The 21,075-nt window shown below is 41.5% G+C and overlaps 1 protein-coding gene and 1 long non-coding RNA gene across 9 annotated transcripts in view; one reads left to right on the top strand and one right to left on the bottom strand.

Annotated features, from left to right (window-relative positions):
- LOC138740366 (glutamate receptor 3-like) overlaps positions 1 to 21,075 on the bottom strand; it is a 265,786-nt gene that overhangs the window by 148,711 nt on the left and 96,000 nt on the right. The gene's annotated exons all lie outside the window — the stretch shown is intronic.
- The window catches only part of LOC138740367 (uncharacterized), a 212,461-nt gene that overhangs the window by 98,793 nt on the left and 92,593 nt on the right, over positions 1 to 21,075 (top strand). The window contains exon 2 of the long non-coding RNA XR_011342866.1: positions 8 to 112. This is a non-coding gene — a long non-coding RNA (uncharacterized lncRNA). The remainder of the gene's footprint in view (positions 1 to 7; positions 113 to 21,075) is intronic.

The raw sequence follows: 21,075 nt of genomic DNA, 5'->3' as shown, positions 1-21,075 counted from the left end.
TTTTCAGGCCAAAAAAGGTGGAGTCGACATTTACACAGATCAAACTTTTGACCTTGGTATAAGTATCTACATCACTCAAGGCATCGGGAGCTCAATTGGTCAGGAACAGATGGTAAGTCAGTGGTCGGGGTGTTGGGAACTCGGATGGATGGCTGAGGGAAGGATCCGTGGTCTGGAGTTCGGATGGGAGGATGGCCGGGGCAGAGATCCACAGTCGGGAGACTGGATGGGTGGGTAACCAAGGTGATGATCTGCGGTCGGAAGTTCGGAAGGGTATGTGGCTGGGGAGAGTATCTACAGTCAGCAACTCAGATGGGTGGGCAGCTAGGGTGCCAGGAGGTCTAGTGGGTGGGTGGCTGTGGCGAGGGTTTGCGGTCAAAACATTGGGAGCTCAGGTAGTTGGGGTGGGGGTCAACTGTTACATGGATCATGCAAAAACACCCAATATTTGGGCCAAAGAAATAGGGGAGGGGGTCCGACTATTACATGATATGGATGATTACACAAATATATACACTAGGTACCCAGGTCCAGGTGGTGAACTTGGAACTTACAAGTTTCTGAGCCAAATTGACATTTTTGCGAATAGGTTCCGATGATTAACTTAAATCAGTTTTGGATTAGATGATTAGTAAAATTATTTACTAATGCCCTCCTTTGTGCATTTTCCATTACTGTTGAATTAAAATATGTTCTCAAATTGGTTAGTCAATTGCCATCGAGTTCTTGCTGACTTCTAGTGACCCAGAGGACTATCTTTCTCAGATAATCGAATGAATCAAAGCTGCTGCAAAGGCACAAAATCCATCTTCCTTTCCTCATATTTCTTTCTACCTCACAAAATCCTCCTTTATTCTATTGTTTTGCTGACATCACGTTCAAAATATGTCCGATCAGCTTCTGCATCATGCTTTCAAGGCAAAAAAAAAATCTATCCTTGATTTTTTTGTTTCTCCTTGCTTTCCATGGAATTGTGATCAGTGTTTGCCAGCACCACATGCACTAGGTGTATATTAATTCACTGATATTAGATTTATAGCAGTATTTACAATGGGAATACAAATTCTGATCACAGGAATGGCTTGAAAACGAAGATCATTCGCAAGGTGTAAAACATCTTACTCTCTTAATCATTTGAGGCACAGCTGGATTCTTGGCCCAAGAGGACAAAATTCTAGCCGACTAGAAAATGAAATAAATCATTTAAGAAAGAATACAATAAAGCTCAGCAGTATACCCATAATCTTCATTCAGCCTTATTATCGATCTCTTGTGAGCAGAAATACAGAAAGCCAAGAGAAGATGGTGCTCTCATTTTAGTTCAAACATTACCAACATTTATATAGCATAAAAGAAAAAAATCTCAGAATTATAGCAAAGAAAGGAGCTCATGGGTACGGGTGTCACACTGTGTTAAAGTATTGTCATTCCTCCTCTGGAGACTTCCAGAATTGCTGAAGATGCCATCTCTATTATTTTCCAGTTAAAGGTCACCAGAATGAAATGAATACTGACTAACAGTCACAAAACAATTGCTGCTCTGAACTTGGCATGGTTTTCAAAAGCCTGAAATTGACAGGTCACAGGATAAAGAATCATAGTGTTGGTACAATGGTGGAGTGTCAATACCAAAGTGGTGTAGGCTGCAAGATTGACAATTCACAAAACTGACAGTTTGCAAAGCCATTTAAACATTAGTGAGCAATGCTTATTTTGACACACGGGCCTGCTAGTTATACTGTTAGACCCAATCGAGTGACTGGCACAGCTCATTGGGAATGGGTCCAGTTGAATGAGATGCCCAGGGTTGCCGGAGTGCAGAATTAAAACAATAAAAATGGCACCGTTTTGCTGGTGGAAAACAAAACAATTTTACTAAATAAGTCTTTGAGAGAGTTTCTCTTCAGGTGTAGATTCAATAAAACTGAAACATTCAAGTATCGTCAAAGGGGCAACATCAATTCAAGTTGTTGCAGTTGATAAGTGAAGAGATTTTCTCATCTAAAACAGAAAATATATTACATGAGATTTCCTTTAGTCCAGCATAAGGCAGACAAATATTCTTTATTAGCAGAAATTGCTCAGTGCCCCTTACAGCCAAAGAAAGAGAAGCAAAAGAGAGCCACCCCCCCACCAGAGTCATTGAATATCCATAGCTTCACCTCCAACGCTCCAACGAACCTGCAGTCACAAACCATTAGCAACCTGAGCTCCAGGTGCACACCTCTGTCACAATCAGGAAGCCTCCAGTGCCCTCTCACATCCCGGTTACGATATCTGATACCCCTTCAGCCAATCTCAAGCCAGCCTAGTGTGAGTCCTTTGACTGCTGTCACCAGGAGCCCACATCCTAAATGTTCTTCAGCCTCAGAGCCCCACACTGGTTCACCACCAAGGTCAACACCACATGGGTCATCTCCTCTGCTTCTCCTTTTCAAATTTGGGTGGGGGGTGGGGTGTGGTGCCCTGTGCCAGTTCTCTGCTTTCCCGGAATCTACAATGCCAATTAGAGGCACCACCATCTTGAGGCCAGACCCTGCGGCCATGAGACTTTAAAATAAACCACCATCGGCTTTTTTGACATGCTGTTTAAAGCCCACGCAAAGCCGACAGAATCCGGACTGGGCTGCGGACCCCGCTGAGGAGCGCTGTGACTTCGCTTCCCATTCTCCGCAGGTCCGCATCAGCAGTGCTGCCTATTTTCCTTCTTGTGAGGAATGCGTGATCTGGATAAGTTAATTTTGTTAATATATAGATATGACCAGCGCTTATTGGTACAGATGAATTACATATATTGCACTTAGTATGGTACTTTAAAAATGACTTGCAGATGTGTTTTAACAAAACCACTTTGATCAACAGAATGAACCTGGTAATATCTTCGTATTGTGGAAATAAAGATTTGCAAAAAAAAAATGAATGAAAAGAAACAATTCATTACACTAAGAAAAAAAGAATAATGTGGTGCAGACATGTGAAATTTTGTAAAAGCCTGCAAAGAAAATATATTTTCAACAGAAGTCCAATATGAATCGCTTTAAATGATCGCAACGACACACCAGCTTTATCATGAATGAAATAAGCTGCATGGTATCAAGCTTATTAGAAATTTTTCCCACATGGGTTGAATTGAATTGAATAGCCAAAGTTTACTGCGCTTATCATACACCACTGGGAAATGTCTCTGTCCAATCGGTACATTAAGGGATACTCTGAAACAGTATACAGTTTTACTATTGACTATGGGAAATCCATAAATGCCCTTACCTCACTTTATCTCAGAAAATATCTTTTTGACATTGAAGTCTCAATTGCTCTACGATTGTTTGCACCTACATGACTGAGCAACTAGTGATCAGATGCAGAATGTTGGCAAATTGAAACAAAATTTTTTGAGTAAAACTAGATGTGGGTGAAGTGGATTTGAACTACATGCTGGTAAGAAGATCAATAGGCTTCATGATTTTGGTAGGTGTTGGGTTGTGCTTTGGTGCACGAGTAAAGTCGATTGAAAAGAGCCTTCATCTTCCTGATCATTTCTTTTCCCTTTTAATTGCAGTTTTAAAAATCAAACTTAATTTTTAAAAAACTGTGAAAATAACCTGCAAAATTTGAATGTTTGCTTTACATAATAATGAGTGGTTATTGTACAAAGTTGAATCCATTGTTAAGTTATTATGTGCTTACTTTGAAAAATATACTTTTATAATACATACCAAGATTTCTGGTTTCAAAAGCAGGAGTCTAATTATAACCATGGACACTAGTTTTTTTTTGTTTAGTCATAAAAGCCTGAATGAATGCTTGAATAATTAGGGTGAAGACTGAAAACACAAAGAACTTCATTATTAATAATGCCCTGATAAATCAAGTCATTTTCACTTCAGTAATGGCTTATGAGAATAGCTTTCAGTATCTGTTCCAGCTGTAGGAATTATTGATATTAAAATGGTCGGGTGGAGTTTCAAATTCCACTAGTATGTGAGAAAGCTCATGGCTGGAAGAGACCTTTAACAATAACAATGGTTTTAAATGACAGAGAGTAAAAGTGACAAGATCACTGAAGCATCTCAGGTTAATGTATCCATTAAATGTTAATTGAGCACTCCCCTCAATGCAAGAACAATTACCCCTTTCACAAATAACAGTTGGCTCTAACAAAAATAATCAAATAAAACCTACGTGGATAACAATTAAAGATATTCAATTTGTAGGTTCATTTTCGGCAATTTGCCAAGGGAATAAATATTGGCTGGTCATTTAATGATGGATAATATTAGGCCAAGGCTGATCTGTGCCCTCAACTATGCCAGTTATGCTATTGATTTCTATTCGAGTTCAAAAAAGCACTAATCCTCCATCATCTTTCAGTCTGCCGAAATGCCAATACAGATTCATTACTACCGAGCTAAAGACAAAAATACTGAATTGGGATGCGAGCTTAGAAATGAGAAATATCAGTGAACAAATATTTCAGACCTAGCTGTGCAGCTAATTTAGTATAATAATTTGCTTTAAAATGTCAATGCAACTCATTGAAGAAACCAACAACCTTATGTCCTTGGGACTGTAGGTCAGAAATCTAGACCACAAACCATTACTTATTGGCACAGATTCCACTCCATTTGTTACAGATACACGAGCAAATTATTGGTCATATTAGAGTACATATTGCTTTCGATAGGGCAAAAGCAGAGCATAATCTGAACAGAATCAGCCGAACCAATACAAAACGCAGGCATTTTTAAAAAATGTAAGCACATTGTGCCAAAAACTACTTGCGTCTCCAGGAGATTTTCTTCAGGATTAAATTTGTCAGATAAGGAAAGAAATCTGGCAACAAGTTGAGTCGGCAAGATCCCACTGCTCATACTGATTATTGATGGCTCTTTCATTTGCATTCATTTTCTCCAGCATACAAGCACCATTTCGTTTTTAAATATTTTCACACCAGAAAGTAATTGACTCAGAAATGGACCTTTGTATACTAACGAAAGCAGTAAATTGCTCGGTGTGCAATTTTGAATGATTTTAATAAAGTTACTTGCAGGCAAAGAGCTGGACATTTTCCAAAATCACATCCTTGATGTGATGAGCCCATTTTGAATTGTGTTAATAAAATTAGACTTCGTTTCTCTTTGTACCAACTACATGCGATAGAAATCTAGTGGACATGGGAAAATGTTACTTTGTTACATTTCTGGAGTGAGAAAAACATGTCAATTATTCATTGATATTCATAGAGGATTGAGCATTTGTAATTCTGCTTTTGAAAAAATCCTCTACAGAAGAAATTTGAGGGCATTTCGTCTGCAATTTCCAAATCATTGAATTGACTTCAACTCAGGCAAGTTGCCTTGGTTTTCAAGAAGTACACCTGGAACACAAGTAGAAGGCTGAACTACCAATATATTGGTCAATCCCTGGACCAGACTATGGAGAGAGAATAATGAGAGATCTCCTGTTAGAGGTGAAAATGGATTCATGGGTGATAATTAGCCCCTATTTTACGACCACTTGACTTTGAATGAATTCCAATAAAAATAGCATTTTTTGAGTAATTAACAAACAAAAATCCTAGAAGTAGTCAACCAGTCATGCACCATCTGTGGCAAAACAAAATGCTGCAAGTTAGAGAGAAAGTGAGGAGGGAAAAATAGAATAGATGGAAGTCTATGACAGAGTGTGGTGACCATTAAAGATTGAATGATCTGGTGGCTCTGGCTTAAAAAAAAGTTAGTGAAGACTGAAGAGTAGTAACAGGAATATCTGCAGTGAGGGGATATGTTCACAGCAGAGCATTTAAATCTTGCGTAATTGAAATTAAATCCGAATGTTAAAAAATGTGAGATGAAAGGCAAACTCAAGATTCCTAATATTCAATGTTTGTCAACCTTTACTCGGTGTAAATGGACACAAAGAGGTATCTTGAGTCTACCGGTCCACCACTAAGAGAGGCAAATGAGAGTTCCTTTGGAGATATAGTGTGTCCATGAAATCAACTCCTGAGCTCCCGTATCCTCCACAGTTGCATGCTACTTGTTCATTCCAGAGGTGAATTCAGGTTCCTAGTTCTGAACCTCTGACATGATCAAGAAGATGCCGACCAGCTGAGGCCCTTCTTGCCATTGGCACCCTCACAATCTGGATACCCAGTTCTCACGAGCCAGTCTCCGGCAGCCCGCAGTCTGGCATGAGTCCTTCAGAGGCCGAGCCTCTCTCTGGTCCGCTACCATGATCACCTTCCGTGTAGGATCCTCTCCCAGGCATTCTCAGCAGGGGTGGGGTGGGTGGGAGTTTCTCCCCCTCTGGTGTCCTGAACCTGTCTGCTTATCTGCCTCAGTCTGCTGCCAAACTTGGGTTCGCTATTTTAAAAAAAATATATATCATCACCCCTTTTATAGGGTGTTTGAAACTTGCGTGATGCTGTGGGAGTAATGATCGGGCAATAGAGCCACACGGAGGATCATTGTGTCTCCACACCCCACTTATCTAGATCAATAGCAATGGTAATGCTACCATTATAGCAGCCATAGCCCTCAAAACAAAGAGAAGACGAAGGGACTCAATGGATCATGGCAGCATTCATGAATAGAAATGGTCAGTCAAGGTTTGGTTTGAATCACTTTATTAAGAGTAAAATAGCGAGGGGTGATATCAAGTACATTGGTGGGCTGAAGAGCAGCAGCAGGGAAGGGACAAAGAAGTGAAGTAGTATTGGGCAAAAATGATGTGAAGTGAAGTGACAGGCAGAGAAAGGAACAAAACCACAGGGAGGTGGAGGTGAGGGTTGGAGAGAAAAATAGGAACAGGAATACATAAAGAAGAAATAAATATGGTGAAACCAGATAGGTTACCATCTGGGTTAACCACATGGTGTCTGGGAGACAATGAACTTCTAAGCTAGAAAATAAGGCACTATTCCTTGGTCTTACTCTGAGTGTTAATAGAAGAAAATTGGCAAATGACATATATCAGAAAAGAAGTGAGAACAAAAATGTTCCCATTGGAAAATTAAGCCATATTTTATAGATTTAAAAACAAACAAAAGAAAATTCTGTGGCATTGCACATAAAACAGTCACTTGTCCAAAGACAAGAAATAAGTGGAGGTGTTGGCTACAGGGCCCATCTCTAGCGTCATTCAGCCAACATCACCTTATCTTCACATTCTTATCCAATTCGCCATAATTTTTGACTCCATAATTGACCAACTATCTTGGATTTCCAACATTCTCAATTTTTCCTCATTAGACAATCTTTTAATTCTAGGCCTCAACCTAACAAATTTTCTGAGTTGGCTCCAATACAAATATATCTGCATCATGAACATTAATGAGATAAAATTAATTCTTTTTTTTTGTCTCATGGTGCATAGTGGTAATTTAATTTATACCAATGTTGGTGTAGTTTACATACCAGATTAGCTGCAGAATGAAATAATTTTGGTGTATGTGGTACTAATATTAACCATATTAACAATTACTGCACAGAAACAGGCCAGTTCGGCCCTTCTAGTCCATGCTGAACACCTTCTCCCACCTAGTCCCATTGACCCACACCCAGCCCATAACCTTCCATACCTCTCTCATCTATACTCCAATCCAACTTTAAATATTAAAATCGGTCCGTGCATCTGCCACTTTGGCTGGAAGATCATTCCACCCTATAAGTGAAGAAATTCCCCTCCTCCTTGTCCCCCTATACTTCCCCCCCTCCTTGTCCCCCTATACTTCTCCCCCTCCTTGTCCCCCTATACTTCCCCCCCTCCTTGTCCCCCTATACTCCTCCCCCTCTTTTGTCCCCTATACTTCCCCCCCTCCTTGTCCCCCTATACTTCCCCCCCTCCTTGTCCCCCTATACTTCCCCCCCTCCTCATCCCCTACACTTCCCCCCCATCCTCGTCCCCTATACTTCCCCCCCTCCTCGTCCCCCTATTCTTCCCCCCCCTCGTCCCCTATACTTCCCCCCTCCTCATCCCCCATACCTCCCCCTCCTTGTCCCCTATACTTCCCCCCTCCTCATCCACTATACTCCCCCCTCCTCGTCCCCCTATACTACCCCCTCCTCGTCATATATGACAATAATCTCTCATATCATTATAGCATATGTTATTCTGAAGATCAAAACTCGACACGCTATTTTAGGTAATGTCTTGACGATTTCCTATATAGTTGCTCCAAGATTTTCCTATTTCTTCGATTACATCCCCTTTCCAGTAAAGACCAATATTCCATCGGCTCTTAGCCTGTACCTGAACACAAATTTTTGAGCAAATAGGATTACCAAGTCCTTCTGTGCCACAACAATCTGCAGTTTCTCTCTTTTTAAACAATATCCTGTTTTACTTTTTCCTACCAAGACAGATAATCTGACGTTTCCCTATATTCTACTCGACTGCCAGATTTTTGATCCATTGCAGACACTTTGTATTCACCTTACAAATTATTTAACCCTCAACCTTCATAGAGTTCTAATCATACAGATGGAAACAAGCCCTTCAACCCGATTTGCCCACATAACCAAAATGTCCCACCCGCACTCATCCCATCTGCCTGCATTTGGCCCATATTTGTCTGTCCATATAACTCTATTTTTTTTCTTGAATATTGGAATAGGATAGGACAAATTTGAAGAGCTATTTCAAAAGTTTTTGACAATTTTTGCACATAATCACAGCATTTGGTAAAAGATAATCTTTTTTCCGTTTCCTTGCTAAAGAACATTGTTTGCCAGCTATTGTTCTTCCTCAGTCAAATGATAATGCCTTCACTGTAAAGATCTTCTTTCAATTTATTTATCCTTTCTCTGGCTTTTAAATTATTTAATAGAAGCAAATAAAAATATATAATAGTAAATTTAGTTATGACATTTTCAGTCCACCATAGAACATGCCTCAAAATGCATAAAGATGAAAAATGCTTCAGTGTTCGAAACAATTTGATTTTATAATATCAAGAGGTTAAATGAAATATGCTGACAAAGATCTCTTGTAATGCATTTGATGTTTTGTTGTTTCATTTCATTTGATTTATTTTGATGGAAATAAAACTTATCCAAGATCTCTGTATTTACTTCACTACCTCAATTCTGGAAATACTTGGGGTAGAAAGTTGGCCTCGATGCAATAAATGTACAATTCAGATATAGCTTCTTCATGCTATCACCCTGAATATTTATTGTAGCATCTGCAAATTTCAAAACTCTTAAATTTAAGCCATTGATGCATGTTAAAAACGAATGTGATTTTACTGTTGACCTGGGAATGAATTTCTCCTTCCGGTTTGAAACAATTATACGTGTCAATTTTCAGTATTCTATCCCTCAGGCAATTTTGCTGCAGTGCTTCTATTAGTCCTTTTATGCTGTTGGTTTTCAACTTTGTTAACAAACCTATTACATGGCACTTTATCAAACACCCTTCGAAAGTCCACACACAACACAAATTGCATTTCCCTCGTTAATACTCAATTAGGTCATCCAGAGAGAAAAAAAATTAGACTTTCAGACTCACATGGACAAATTAATTCTATATTTCCAACAGAGTCATTTAATAGTTTTGTTTTATTGTAACCTGATCCATCTTTAGAATATTCTCCAGAATCTAGAGCAGACATTTTCAACCTTTGGTTATCTTTGGGACTCTGCTCAAAGTTTATAGGCTCTGTTTCCTGTGAAGCCATCGAGTTGTTTTGTTCTGAACTCTTTCCTACACACTACGGTTAAAACAAAAATGATTTCAGTCCATGTTACCCCCCCCCCAACTTAAATGTGAATGTGGCCTTCATCGAGAATGGCTGGGGAGAGAGCAGGGAAGTGGGATCAGTATGGAGACAGCCCGCGCCAGCTGCCCTGTCCTGACATCCCACACCGGGGGGCAGGGGCAGTGGGGGAGGGGGGCTGTCAGGTGCTCGCCAGCTGATTGTCATCCCCTCAGCAGCCGCATTCAGGTGTTGGGGGGGGGGGGGGGGGGCGGGGAACCTCAGTGCTCTGGCGATGATCCTCCCCGGAGGAGGGTAACAAAGTTTGCCTCGCAGGCACCTCCTGCGCTTTCACGTGGCCTCCTGACAGCCGCATGGGGGTATAATATGCCACTTTACATCGGGGAATTTGGCCACCTGAAAATGGCTTATATACCGTAAATATTTGTGTATAATGCATTTCGTGTATAATGCAACCCCCCCCCATTTTTGAGGGGAAGGGTGAAAAATTTTACCCCCATGTATAATACGCCCCCCATCCCCTCACCTACCCAAGTCACGCTGGTGTCTCCCTCCCCCCTCGCCCACCCGAGTTGCGTCTCTCATCCTGCCTGAGTTGCATTGGCATCTCTTCCCCTGCCGCCCACCCCCCCGCCCTCCGCAGTCGGCCTGCCGTCAATGTAGGCACCAGCTGATAATCTTATTTATCATTAAAACTGGCAGAAATTAAAAAAAATGTTTTACTCCTGTGTATAATGCGGCCCCCCAACTTTGAGCTCAAATTTCGATACAAAATTTTTTGCATTATACTCGAATATTTACTGTAATCATGACACGAAGGTTTGACAGGTTTTTATACGGGCAGAGTAAATCATATCCCTGATAAGTTCTTAAAGATGGAGATAATATTAATGATTTAATTAGGGCTTAATGAAGCACGTTTAAGACTAAAATCCTCATATGTCCACTTCACAGCAAAGTTCTGTATGTCACAAGGAATTTATCTTTGTTTCAAGGGTTAAATGGGAAATGATAAATTGTAAATGCCATGATGAGATCACATTCTGGGAGCACTGTAGGAAACACATACAAACTTGTGACTGATAAGGCAATCAATAAACTAAATGACTAATTTGCGACTTTCTAAATGTTACTTCACCAGCAATGAAATTTGCTGCTATATTTTCCCATCATTTCATTGGTTGGGCCATCTGGAAGGTCTAGGTGGGGTGGCCACTAATTGGACATATTTTTGCATGGACAAACAAGAGATGCAGTGCCAAACAAGTCACACAAATTAGATCACAGAGGTTTTAGGAATAATAAAGTGGAACACCACTGCAGAGGTTGTTTGTTTAAGTTCATTGTTCCTCTTGAGTTAATGAAACTGGCAATAATTTGTAATAGTACATCACTAATGGATATAACTCAGGAATTTACATTTGATCAATGGAGTCAGGTATAGTTTGAAAGTGCAACAAGCAGAATTTATCATTGACTGGATAATCGCCGGAGCACTGAGGTTCCCCGCCACCCCCCCCACCCCCCCAAGCACCTGAATGCGGCTGCTGAGGGGATGACAATCAGCTGGCGAGCACCTGACAGACCCCTCCCCCACTGCCCCTGCCCCCCGGTGCGGGATGTTAGGACAGGGCAGCTGGCGCGGGCTGTCTCCATACTGATCCCACTTCCCTGCTCTCTCCCCAGCCATTCTTGATGAAGGCCACATTCACATTCACTGTTCTCATAAAGCAAATCACTTAGCTCATTTGATCAGAATATATTCTGCAACTTCGTAGTTAAATAATGAAGCAATTTTTAATGAGAGATCTCATTAGGAATTATGAAGAATAACTGGACAATTGTTCAAATTCAACCAATTGTGTAGTCTGAAGTTAAAGTGATTATTGAAATAGAGATAAATTGTGTGTGTGTATATATATATATATATTACGAATCATGGGTCCTCTACCGGCATCACCTACGGCTCCTAGAACGCTTCCACCAGCGTTGTCTCCGCTCCATCCTCAACATCCATTGGAGCGCTCACACCCCTAACGTCGAGGTACTCGAGATGGCAGAGGTCGACAGCATCGAGTCCACGCTGCTGAAGATCCAGCTGCGCTGGATGGGTCACGTCTCCAGAATGGAGGACCATCGCCTTCCCAAGATCGTATTATATGGCGAGCTCTCCACTGGCCACCGTGACAGAGGTGCACCAAAGAAAAGGTACAAGGACTGCCTAAAGAAATCTCTTGGTGCCTGCCACATTGACCACCGCCAGTGGGCTGATATCGCCTCAAACCGTGCATCTTGGCGCCTCACAGTTTGGCGGGCAGCAACCTCCTTTGAAGAAGACCGCAGAGCCCACCTCACTGACAAAAGGCAAAGGAGGAAAAACCCAACACCCAACCCCAACCCACCAATTTTCCCCTGCAATCGCTACAACCGTGTCTGCCTGTCCCGCATCGGACTGGTCAGCCACAAACGAGCCTGCAGCTGACGTGGACATTTACCCCCTCCATAAATCTTCGTCCGCGGAGCCAAGCCAAAGAAGAAATTATATATATATATACACACAGACACACACACACCCACCCATTACACGTTGAGAAGGAGAAGCAATGGAGTCAACCGTACAGAGCAGTGACAACAGCAGCAGACCTGCAAGGGACCCCCAGAGAGACCCACAGGCTGCAGAAGTCTGGCTCATTGGAATCATGCAAGGGCAAGAAAGGCTTTCAAGGGCCTTGGGCACTGAAGACTTTCTGATTGTATCAAAGGTTTGGACCTGAAGCTTTGGTTACTGACAGTTTGAACTGGAGATGGAGGTGAATCCACAGACACTCAGCAAATCTGAAGGCACTCTCTTTTGTTACTCTTTCTCTCCTACTGCAAGGGGAGCTAGGCGACACTAATGGCAACTCTTAGTCTGACTTATATCAGGTGCATCAGAGTATATAGATATGTTTTTGGGAGATAAATTGGGAAAGGTTTGTTACAGAAGGTCACATACAAACACTTTAAAACAGATCTTATTTAAAATACTGGAGCTCTGCTCTATGCAGGACATATCAGTTCCACAGCTTTTGCAAAAGCTTTGAAGAGTGTTCAAGTGGATTGTTGTTTACAAAAGGCAATAGATGAAAGATCTTGTTGGAGCCGCAGATTTTCTGGAAGAGAACTTGTTGTTCTAAGAGCATGTGGTTTTGCAAGCAGAGAGAATCAAACAGGCTTTCTCTCTAAGAGAGAGAGAGAGAGAGAGAGAGAGAGAGAGAGAGAGAGGGAGAGAGAGAGACACACACACAACTTCCACAGTGTTACAGTCAGCAACAGAAGCTGGGACTGGAACAGGACAAGCTGGCAAACTTGTGGAAACCCCATGTGGAAGACGGGTTGTAAGTGCTTGATTCAGCCTGGTCAAAGCCCTTGTGGTTTATGCAAGAGGAGAGGACTGGCTGTCTAATGTTTTACTTGGAATAAGAGGTAAGAAAAAGGAACTCTGGTGACTCTGGGGCAAGTTTCATCAGCAAGATATTGAAGTGGCTGATGGAAGTACATCAGTTGTTGATGCTCTGGAACAACAAATCTCTCTCTGAAAACCGACAAGAACCTTTTTGAAAGGTAACCATTTACCTTTCAAGCACCAAACCCCGGTGACCTTAATAAATGTTAAATTCTGTGCACACTATAAGAATTGCCTGTAACCAGTGAACTTGGAGGAATGAGAAATGAGATTGGACTATGAACCAAAGAACTTTTCTGAACTTACACACACATTAAACACAAATGCACTTAGAATTAGAAGGGGATTAAGTTAGGTTAGTTATGTTAAAGTTTGATTCTATTTTCATGTTTAAAGATAATTAAAAGCAACTTTTGTTTAAGTTACCATTTGTCTTGGTAAATATCTATTGATGCTGGATTTATGGGTCTTCTGGGCTTGTAACACAGGCAGAAGGCAATTTTGTGCAATATTTCATGTTCTGTGCTATTACATAACAAGAAAGGAATCTTTAATCTCAATTTGTCCATGTCAACCAAGCTCATCCCATTTGCTTGCATTCAGCCCTCTAAACCTTTCTTATCTATGTACATGTCTAAATGTCTTTTGGATGTTATAACTGTCCCCCACATCTACCTCTTTCTCCAGGAGCTTGTTCCCGGCACACAGCATCCTGTGTGAAAAAGGTGTTCCTTGGGACCCAAATGCCACTGATCCCTTTACCTTCTCTTTCCTCTACCCCTCCATCTCTACCTGCCTGCCATTCAAAACCCTTCCTTCTCCTAGTTCCCGATCCATTCCATGATCTACTGACTCCCTATCAGAGGGCATCTTCCTAGCTCTCTGTCTCTTCCACCTATCACCTTCTGGCTTCTTACTCCCCCCCACCCCCCCCCCCCCCCCCCCACCTGTATTCACCTATCACCTGCCAGTTCATGCTGCTCCCCTACCCCACCCTTTTATTCAGGCTTCTGAACTCTATCTTGCTATTGATGACAAAGGGTCAATGGCCCAAAACATTAACGATCTATTGCCTTCTATGGATGTTGTCTGACCCACTGAGTTCCTCCAGCATTTTGTGTATTGCTTATTGAAAGGAATTTTCTTTTAAAAAAATCAGTATCTTACACAAGCTGAAGACGTAATTGTAGTTCACATCCAATGGTGGGGCTTTGGAAGAAACTCAACAGTGTTATGAACAAAAAGGCAGACAATTTGCACCTGAAAAGTCTTAAAAAACCAGCACTCCAATAGCTATCAAACAATTCCCAAAAAATCATTCAGTCCCTCAAAGGACATACAAGAACAAAAATTCACCTGCATACTATTTCTGTATAAACTCGCTCAGCAATGCAAAGACCAAGTTTATCACTGTGGACTTAGAGGCAACGGGGGTAGGTTGTTGTCAACAAATTGCACACTGGCAAAAATTCTGGATGTTAAACTGGTGGGGAGGGATTGTGTTGAGCAGAAATTGAGAACTAATGAGAGTTGGGAAAAAGGTGGTGACTTTCAAAAGTTGGGATGATTTTCAATGGTTCTTTTGCCATGAAATAATACATTAAAAATGCGATAGACTTCATGTTTTGTCTACCGCAAGGCAAACAAAGAGTCACCGTGAGCATGGCCAGTGCCCCCAAACAATAGGACAAAGAGAAACCCTTCAGAGACACTGAGTGCCTATGGATTCACCTCCAATGCTTCCACAGCCTCTGCAGTCATCATCCAGGTCTAAACCTCCGACATGATCAGAAAGCCCTCAAAATTTGAGGCCCTTTGGGAGTCCTTCTTGCCCTCAGCACCCTCCTGAATCCTGGTTCGAATACCTGGTTCCCATGAGCCAGTCTCCAGTATCCTGCAGCCTAGAGTAGCTGACAGCCCGCAGCCTGTGTGAATCCTTCAGCTGCTGAGCACCTTAATGGTCTGCTGCCATGGTTCCCACCCTGAAGGGTCATCCCCAATGATTCTCCTTCTCAGCGTGGGCAGATGGAGGAGGGTACATCTCCTGGTTTCTTTTTTTTTAAAAGACATACAACACAGTAACAGTTCTTTTTGGCCCACGAGCCTATGCTGTCCAATTACACCCAATTAACGTTCAAACCTCCCTGTACATTTTGAGGGGTGGGAAGAAAATGAAACACCCAGGAGAAACCCATGCAGTCACAGGGAGAATGTACAAACTTCTTACAGACAGTATCAGATTCAAAGCCAGGTTGCTGACGCTACTATAGCATTGCGTTAGCTGCTGTGTTAACCGTGCTGCATTTCTGGTGGCCTGCAGTGGTCTGCTGCTCTTCTGGAGACTGCAGCCCTTCGTGGTACGGTACCCAGCACACGTATCACCACCATGGGCACAGTCCCCTTGGCTGCAGGATTTTCTTTTGAAAAAAGCATCGCCAGTTCCTTTAACAGGCTGTCGGCTTTAAGGTCGTGCAATTGGAGCCTGCGCAGTTGTGCTATGTCTCTTCTTCCCACTCTTCTGAGTTTGGATCAGTAGCCTCAGAGTCTTAAGGTACGAGAGACATGGAGCGGGATCATATTCGTGGAGAAGTAAAAATCTTTTACTTGTTATAGAATTGGTAATTTATAACATACTGCTGATGCAAATGTTGCACATTTCAAACTCGTAATCATGGTGTTACGACCCCAGAGAACCCCAAAACCCAGCAGCAATTTTCACCAAGACAAATGGTTACTTAAACAAAAGTTGCTTTTAATTATCTTTAAACATGAAAACAGAATCACACTCTAGCTTATCACTATTGAACTAACTAACCTAACTTAACCCCCTTCTAATTCTAAGTGCAAGTGTATGTAATGTGTGTGTAAGTTCAGAAAAGTTCTTTTGGTTCACAGTCCAATCTCACTTTTTATTCCTCCAAGTTCACTGGTTGCAGGCAAATCTTATAGTGTGCACAGAATTTAACATTTATAAAGTTCACCAGGCTTAGGTGCTTGAAAGGTAAATGGTTACCGCTCAGGAAGGTTTTTTCGGTTTTCAAAGAGAAATTTGTTGTATGCTGGACACCCACAACTGATTCCTTTTTAATCAGCCACTTCAGTGTCTTGTCGAAGAAACTTGTCCCCTCAGAGTTCTCCAGAGGATAATTGTTTTCTTTCAGGTCACCACAGAGTTCCTTTTTGTTTCCCTTATTTCAAGTGAAACATTAGACAGTCAATCCACTCCTCTTGCATGAACTATAAGGGCTTTCACCAGGCTGAAGTAAGCACTCACCACCCGTCTTCCAAATGGGGTTTTCCACAAGCTTGCTAGCTTGTCCTGTTCCAGTCCCAGTTACTGCTGTTGTAAATCTGTAGAACTGATCTCTCTCTCTCTCACACACACACACACACACACAGTGAAAGCCTGTTTGATGCTCTCTGCTTGCAAGACGACATGACCACTCCAGACAATTTGTGGCTCAGACAAGTTCTTTCATCTGTTGCCTTTTTGTATGCAACAATTCATTAGTGAAGTCTCCTGGGCATTCTCCAAAGCTTTTTGCAAAGGCTCTGGGGCTGATATGTCTAGCATGAGCAGAGCTCCAGTATTTTAAATAAAATCTGTTTTAAAGTGTTTGTATATGACCTACACTAACAAACCTTGTCCCGATTTATCTCCTCAAAACAATGGACAGATTTCTGATCAATTATGTCTTACCTTTACTAATATTTGTTGTTCATAAAGCATCCACAAATGCAACCTGCACAATCTATTGAAAGTGGACTGTACTTCTTTATGTGAATGAGTTGTTGCCAATAGACGACTGTCGAAATGCACTCGACAGATTATCTGGCTAGGCTTTCAGATTTCTATTCTTGTAGTTCTAGTGAGAGTGTCTGAATGAATGTTCATTTTAACTGAAAGGTTTCATTAACTAAGTGGTTATTAACAGGTATTCTTTACACAGTAATGTATGATCAACATTCAGTACACTATATACATTAATTGTAGCATTAGTCTAAATGCTCTTTGCTGAGAAGTAACATGAAGATCTGACACATTGCTACAATTTAATTCTTCTATTACAAATCCAGTTTCTTCCCAAATACAAAACATGAGTTTTTTATTAAAATATAATCTATCATGTTTCATTAAAACTTTGCTAAACATGGTCATTTCAAAGCAATCACAAATTTCATTTAAGATGCAAAAATAGATTTACTCTGCAAGAGATCTGGCCCTTTATCATTGCCTATAAATTTTAGTCAGATGCCGACAATCTCTGGCCATGTCGTCTTGCTAATTCCTTACATTTAATAGTGATCCATAAAATTACCTGTTGGGCAGCATATTTACATTTTAGTTATTTTTTTTCTCCCTGGTAGCATTTCTTTAATGTTTAAATGGAAAAAATGTCCATGGACTACTCAGAATACTACTGCTTTAAAATGTGCATGAGCTAATCACAGATTTAAAATGGTGCATAAATATTTTCTTTTAATTAAATTCTTCAAAACTGTAAATCATCTTTAGATAAACTTCATCATGAAGAAACATTTCTACAATAAAGCCATTTGCAGGCATACGGGCAGAAGGATCACATGCATTGACACGGGACAGGCAGTAATCATACAATACAAGCAGATTCTAGTGCCAGACATTTCAGTGGGAATATGCTTACTGGAATGTACACTTGTTTTCAATGCTACGGGCTAAACAGTTGTTATCTCTTGATTTGCACTGGTGAAGCAAAAAAAAAAAACCCGTGTTCTGATGCACTCACATTCTCAACACCACAAATTATTTTTTAATCTTAAACAACTTTGTATTTCTAACACAGTTTTCAACAGTCTTATAGGATATACATATGGGAATCCTGACTCATTTGATATTATTGTTACAGGCATCACTGACACATTATGTAGAAAACATGATCTAACAAGGTCAGAAACCAATGCAACTCTGGTCCAGATTGTTCCCCCCTTCCCCCCACCCTTGTTCATCGCCATTCTGTTAATAGCAAGCTGCATAGGAGTATCCCAACCAGCCCTTAAGCTAGTTCAATACACTTTCTTATTTATTCTCCATAACCTTCAACTCATGTAGTTCTATAAAATGGTAGAAACCTGTTCAGCAGCACATCTAGTGTGATGTAATGTAATCATCTTGAGGTTTGGGGATAGAGGACATGAAGCAAGATGAAAAAAAGAACCCGATCAGTCAGCCAAATCCTGGTCTTTCTGCTTTACCAGCTATCAAGAACTAAGAATGTCCCTATAATCCAAAAACTAAATTTACCATTTAAACTAAAGCATTGAAACAATAAAAAAAATCTGAATTCCATCTTCCAAGTGTCATTTACTACGATTTTATTATGAATCACACATTAGCTACACTCTAAATCAATAATTTTTATGTTCACTTCATATCTTCCACCAGCTCATTTCATCGGAAATAATTCATATTTGCATGGGCTTCATTCACTTTACATTGCAGTCAAATACCTTGTCATTTACTGGTGAACTACATAACGATCAAAATGTTGCCAAAGATATGTATGGTTGCATTTGTCAAAGTGTGTGAGTGAAATGATGGTTGTAACTTTGCGGAGGGGCTCTGAATTTGTGTGAAGGACTGTCACATTTGCTATACAAGCTCTCTAAAACAGGATGCATCAGGTGCAGATAGAAGCAGCGAGAAATTATCTTTATAATTTCATGAATATACATGGGCAGACAGCTGAAGGTTTTCTGGGAGAGATCCAGGAGTTCTGGGCTAGACCATGGATTTTGGATGGCATGATTGCTGGGGCTGGAAGATTGGTGGGAGATTGTCAGTGGCATTTGGGAAGTAGATCTTGAGGGCAGGTGTCGATGGCCAGTGGGAGCATTTACTCCTGGAGTGACTGAGTTGTCAGTAGTTGGAAAGTGGGATAAAGCTGGGAAGCTTTATCTGTTACAGTGCCAGTGACCTGGGTTTAAATCCAGTGCTGTCTGTAAGGAGTTTATATGTTCTCCCTGTGACCTGCGTGGGTTTTCCCTGGGCCTTCTGGTTTCCTCCCACCCTCCAAAAATGTATGTTTTAGTGACTGGAATCAGCTTCGACTGTGTTGAAAATAAGTAAAAAAAATAGATTGGTGGGAAGGAGAAGGAATTGAAAGAAAGGAAGGAGATGAATAACATGGGTCCTTGCTGAAGGGAAAGGGATAAATGGAGGAGGAATCTAAAGCCCCTTTCACACTAGCAAGTGGTCCCAGGAATTAATGGCCAATTGGCCCAAAAAGTGTCTTGTGTGGAATTAAAATCATCTCAACATCGGCATGAAATTATGTCATCTCACGCCGGGGACAGACTGCCTCAACCCCTAGTGTAATCCCCAGTGTATGCAGATGCCAGTGTTGCAATCAGGCAAGTGTAGAATGAGCAATTGCCTTCTAGGACAGAAATGACCCAAGTGCAGGAACGTGAAGGAAGATTAAAATGAAGGTATAAACTTTGCCGTGGAGAAGTCACAGTATTGGGGGGGGGGGTGGCGGGGGGAAGAGGAAGAGAGAGAGTGAGAGGGCGGGGCAGGGAAAGAGAAAATAAACAGCAATAAATAGCAATAGCGGATAATTTTTAAACATTGTGGGAGTTGGTGGCGCTACTGTGCACAATTTATAAAGAACATGGGAAAAAACGATGGCAGACCTAACCCCAAAATACCATGCGGCAGACAAACCCTTCCATGAGTGCTCCATGTATACAGCCCTTTCTCTTCCACATGGAATTCTGGGAAGTCAGGTCCGCCATCACTTTTTCGCACAAGGTATTTATAAATTGTGTGTGGTAACGCTCCCAACCCACACTGTTTAAAAATTGTCTGCTATTGCTATTTATTCCTAGTATTTTTCCACAATCCCTTATAAAGGTCCATATAGGTCAGCACAACAACAACAGGGGCTGAAGGGCTCATACCATGCTGTTCATAAAGCTTAATTAGGTTATAATTAAGCATGATTAATTTTGTTCACATACAAGATCATAATGTGGTGGTACACCACTGACTTACTGCAGGGGGCAACCTGTGTACCTGCAGGAGTGTAAGGGAATAAGACAACACCTGGCCGGCTGTCAATCAGTCGGCCTGAATGGATCAAGCCCCACCCGGTTGGGTGTCAATCACCCTCCAGGATAAAAGCCTGCACTGGCCTCCCAAGGCCTCACTCAGAGTTGCTGCAGCCACAGCCAGCCTAACTCTGTGGAAGTCTTTGTGGATTAAAGCCTGTTGTATAGTCTTTTTCTTTGTGAGTGTCTGATTCTGGCTGACAGTGCACCACACATAATACTTTGATCAGGATTTAGGGCAGGTCCACCATCACTTGATATGTCATGATGTCACCTGTAGAAGGTAGAACAGTTCTAACGCCAGGGATGGCTCCTTGCAAGTGTGAATGCGTGCAGTGTCCTAGTCAAGAATGGACAAGTGTGAACAGCAAAAATGCCATTCCTATCCCGGGACATTGAATCACCGATTTAGTGGGAAACAAGTGTAAAAGGGGGCTAGTTAGGGGAAGTAGAGATGAGAAAGTGAGCCTAAGGTAGGCACTGAGGACAGGAGGTATTGTGTGGGAGTGAGTTGGTGTAAGGGGTTGAGGAAGAGGATGCGATTGTGAGAGTGTGCTGCTCCACAGAGTTCAACCGCCTGATCTCAATGCTGGCAGCTCTGTACAAGTTTGAAACAGCCTGAAAAAGGAGCCGACAGTGGTTTTAATTAAAATCCTGCAACTGCGGGGTGTGCCCAAGATTCTAGTGCCCAGCACCGAACACAAGGTGGTTGCAGACACCAGGGGAGTAATAGAGTGGTACAGGGGACCACAAACAGGGAGATCACTTCCTGTTGAGAAGGAGAAGCATAAAGACAAACCTACAGGGCAGTGACCATGGT

Source organism: Narcine bancroftii, chromosome 8, assembly GCF_036971445.1.
Source record: "Narcine bancroftii isolate sNarBan1 chromosome 8, sNarBan1.hap1, whole genome shotgun sequence".
NCBI lineage: Eukaryota > Metazoa > Chordata > Chondrichthyes > Torpediniformes > Narcinidae > Narcine > Narcine bancroftii.
The sequence above is the reverse complement of the archived record's forward strand: the minus strand, read 5'-3'. Positions and strand labels throughout refer to the sequence as shown.